This window comes from Dryobates pubescens, chromosome 33, assembly GCF_014839835.1.
Source record: "Dryobates pubescens isolate bDryPub1 chromosome 33, bDryPub1.pri, whole genome shotgun sequence".
Classification (NCBI taxonomy): domain Eukaryota; kingdom Metazoa; phylum Chordata; class Aves; order Piciformes; family Picidae; genus Dryobates; species Dryobates pubescens.
In genome coordinates, this window is record NC_071644.1 from 8,088,478 (window position 1) to 8,093,318 (window position 4,841).

Consider the following 4,841-nt stretch of genomic DNA (forward strand, 5'->3'; position numbering starts at 1 on the left):
CCTTGATACTGAGGAGTTTCCATCACATGCGTGGGTTTGCTGAGGCAGTGTGCTCACCACTGGTTGAGAGCACAGGAAATCTCTGCACTTTTGCCTCTTTGTCAGTGCAGTGTAACTTCTGTAAGTGCTTTGAAACCCTGATGGAGGACTTACAGAGAAATCCTTAGCTGGAGGTTATACATTGGTGTTCTACCAGCTGCTTCTTTACTGAGCTGGTAAATAGGCTCAGTACTTGGAGGTGGAAATATTCTCCCTTGCCTTTCATTCTTACAACCCACTTCATTATTCACTCAGTAAATTGGAACTTTTCCTGATTCCAGGATTTCTTTAAAGACTGTTTTGGACTGTTGTAAGATGTCTGACAGTGGGTCATGACAAAGCTATCCTCTCATTATTTCTAGTACTATACATGATCCATCAGGCTGTTTCTTCTTCTAATACACAGCTCTTGACATGCTCCCATGGAAAGCTCTAATAAAGGAAGTCATATCATGCTTTTCCATTTCATGGAAGAAGGGAGAGTTGACTTGCTGAAACTGGCCTTGCCAACCTGAGAAACAATCAGATTCAGTTCTGAACTTCCAGTCTGTCATGCCATGTGTTTTTGCAACTCATAAAAGTGTCATAGGATCACAGCATGGTTTGGATTAGAAGGGACCTTAAAAAAATCATCCAGTTCCAACCCCCTGCCATTGGCTGGGACACCTCCTACCACATCAGGTTGCTCAAGGGCCCATCCAGCCTGGCAGGGTTGACCTGTGTCCATCTCAATGCAGGGAGGACTCAGGAGAGGGAGTCATGAAAGAGTAAATGAGCAAATTGCAGGTGAATCCTGAACATACAGAGCTCCAGTGTGGGTGAGACTGACTGCTTCAAAGACAGCATCACTGATGTCATAGTCATTGAGCTCTTCTAGGTATGAACAAAAAAATGAGAGGCAGGATCAGTCTGTATCCTGTACCTCTGCTTTGCAGGCTGTCTTTAACCTGGAAGTGCTCCCCACAGAGCTTCAGCAGGTCAGCACAAAATCATCTGCACTGATCCAAACAGACTGTTAATTTTCTGTGCGTATAAGACCAAACCTGGCAGTTCTGTATCTTACTAAGCTTTTCTTTTTGGGCTTAAATGCAGGAAAGACTTCAAACCTAATTTCTCAGCTTATTGTGCAAATAATATCCTGAATCTTGCAGGATCATAACTTTTTGAATAAAGCTTTCCAGCTGTTTTCTGTTGATAAAAGACTTAGCTGGGCACCAAGAGATAAGACTGTAGGACTAAGAAATTGCTGATTTAAGTCTTGTAATCTTCCAGCACTGCCTTCCCATAGGGAAGTTATGGATAGGTGTAAGTCTGAACAAGTTAATGTTCTAATCCTTGAATTCCATTTGATGGCTCAGCCATTGAATTTGATGACAATTTTGGGCACCTGACACATTACAGGGTTCAGTTTTGTATGCAGAAAATCTGTCAGATGGTCATTGTAGAGTTCCAATTGATTATCTGAGTGCTCTTCCTCTGTTCTGAGAGCACACCTGACTGGAAGCTTCAGAGACACCTTCAAAAAGGACTCTGAACTTTCAGGATCCAGATGAGGAACATGTGTCAGGATCAAACACGGCTTCCAGCATCAAGAACTTCAGTGTTGCCAGCTGAGCATGGTGATGGAGTTTGTGATAGCCTAGAGCTTGTGTTCTTTGCTTCTGAGCAAAGATGCTGTCCATGCTCCTGCTGAGAGAAAGGCTTAGTATCATTGTGTCTTGTCTTGATGTTCCAGAGAACTCTAATTATATAGGCCAAGAGGTCAAATGCAGATCAATTAATTGAAAAAGGAAAATCAGGCAAATGGGGGAAAAAATCCTACAGATAGTTAAGAGCACCTAGATCTCCTGGGGTGCAGTGACTGCTAAGTCAGCTGGCAATTTCTTATGAATGAGAAATCTAATAAGGAAGGGAAACCAGTTAAAATTTGCCCTACAGCAATTGTAACTTCTACACCTTTTTTTGGTTCATAAACACCTCTCTCTCCTGCAAAAATACTTGTGAGGACACTTTTTACTATGGGTTTGCTAAGTTTTGTTGCTTGACTTCATTGTTCAAATCAGCAAATGAATTCCACTTGCAGTTCAGTTTTTTTCTAAGAGAAGGAATGTTTCTGCCAGAGTGCTGCTCCTGACTTCACCCTGAAAACTCACACACAGCTGTAGCATCTGTGGAGAGATCTGGTGGGGCCACACTGACATGTATTTTGTTGGTGCTAATCCATTAAGTAATTCCAGACAACACTGAGCAGCACTTTAACCTCACCTTTAATTGTTAAATGCAGGCAGTGTAGTTGTTAGATGTATGCCACAGGCCCTTTGTCTCAGCTCCACGTGACAATCATTCCATTCATTTCCCTATAGCTGATTTATACCAAACATGGCAGGTAAAACTCTCACAAAGTCATTCCTGTCAAATCAAAGATTCATAGAATGGGTTGGGTTGGAAGGGGCCTTAAAGATCGTCCAGTTTCAACCCCCCCTGCCAGGGGGACAGGGACACTGCCATGGGCAGGGACACCTCCCACTAGCCCAGGCTGCTGATCCAAACTGGCCTTAGACATCTCCAGGGAGGGGGCATCCACAAACCTCCCTGGGCAACCTGTTCCAGTGTCTCACCACTGGAAAGAATTTCTTCCTCATCTCCAGTCTAAATCTGCCCTCCTCAAGCTTGAGTCCATTCCCTTATGTTCTGTAACTGCTTGCCCTTGTAAAAATTCCCTGCCCAGCTCTCCTGTAGCCCCTTCAGGTACTGGAAGGCTGTTCTAAGGCCTCCCTGGAGCCTTCTCTTCTCCAGGTTTGAACAGCCCCAACTCTCTCAGCCTGTCTCCATAGAGGAGGTTCTCCAGCCCTCTGATAATTGTTGTGGCCTCCTCTGGAGCCTGTGCAATCGTTCCAGGTCCTCCTTGTGTTGGGAGTGCCAGAACTGGACGCAGTGCTCCAGGTGGGGTCTCATGAGAGCATTCCAATTGGATGCTGATACAAGACAGTTGGGTGGGTTTGGGGGGTTGTTTTTCCTTTTTTTTTTTTATTTTGCAGAAATTTGTTATTTCTTAATGCTCCCCACTGTAGAGCAGGGGCCAGTGCTGTTGCAAAGTACAGAAAATAAGAAGCTTAGAGTAGAAGAAGTTTAAAAATCAAAGAAGGCTGGTGAGAAAATGAGAGGTGACATGAGAACAGGAAGGAAAGGGGAAGGTTATGTCATTAGAGACTGGAATTCAATGTTTTGATGAAACTCCATGGATACAGGAAGGAGCAGGGTGGGTAAAAATAGCCAAATGAAAATGGTCTGAGTTCCAAGAATTCAACTCTCTGAAAGAAAGAAATGGAAGTTCTCGCTTAAAAACAGGCGGAAAAAGTTGCGTGTTTTCATGAAGCATTAGAAAGAAATGAAGGAGAAAGGAAGGGGAAAAATTTGCTGACTGCAAATTCTTTTTGTTTTTCTCCAACCAAATCTTGGAATCTTTTGTTATTATCCACATTTCACCCAATCCTCAGCAGCTTGGTTCCTGAGAGAAAGCAAACATCAGAAGACCTTGGAGACTGGTCAAATGAGAGGCTTCTTTGGGCTGAGCAAAATTCTCTCCCTCCCTGGCTGATACAAAGTGCTGCTGATCATTGTATGAGAACATGGCCATAATGTATAGAATAATTTGCTTCTCAGCATGTAGATTTGCCCAGAGGCAGCAAGCAATTCAGCTGAAGGCTCTGTTGGTTTTTGTTTTTCACCCCCCTCCTATAGCGATTTACATTTTATCTATAAACCAGAAAGTTCTTACTACGGGAAGAAGAAAGAAAATCAAGGCATTTACTGACTTGGATTTTGGTTTTGTTAATTTCTGAACAGATGGTAACATACCACAATGGAAGTTTCACAAAAATTTCCATCTTTTAACTGAGTGCAGGCCTGAAATTTTTCCCTGGTGAAAATGCGGCGCGTGAGTCATTACCCATCCTCTGCGCTGTCTGCATGGGATTTTCACTCCCTGTATTCAGAAAAGGCAGAAAGCTCTTCCATTACAGTAACTGCTTTGCCTTTTCTTTCTTTCTCTCTCTCCTCCACCTGGGCAAATGGCCAATTCCATCATCTCGGGCTCAGCAGGATGAACAAGGAAGGTACAGTCTGAGGAGGGGATGTCACACACAGACAAGGGGAGAGGAATTGCTCCACAGTCTGAGAGCAGGAGGCAATTTCTAGAGCTTAAACAATTGTCAGAAGTGGCCTGAGTTATGATTTCTCCAGTCCAGCCTGAATTCACTAATTGAAAAGTTATGGCCTGGTTTTACAAGTGAGAGGTTATATTGCCTGCAGAGTGTTCAGCTCCTCCTGCATCTTGGCCCTAAATTGTTGTGGAGATAGAGAGTCTAAACTTCATCTTTGTTTGGACTCCATTTGAGATTTAGCACCGATTGCTGTGGGACAAATAAGACCTTGAGATAGCGCCTGTGGTTTGCTGCAGGTCTGCTGGTTTGACCCTGGAGATCTAGGGGAGTTCAGACTCTAGTCTGTAGTACTGTTCATCTTGGTGAAGTTAGAGAAGTTAGCTGGGGAGAATGTAAAGGGATTTTACACCAAGGCTTTAAGGCATTTGTGAAATCCTGTGGCACTCTCTGGGGCCCTGACTGCAGTCTCAGTCCTGGCCTGGTCCTCAGTACAGCATCCTCCTGGGGAGTGCAGTGCTCATTAGTTGTGTCAGCCTGCTGCTAATTCTTTTGGTCATTACAACACATATGGATCAAAATTAGCTGGGAGAAATCCAATCAGGATCTGAAACGTGCAGTTTTCCTTGTATCATCTCAAGG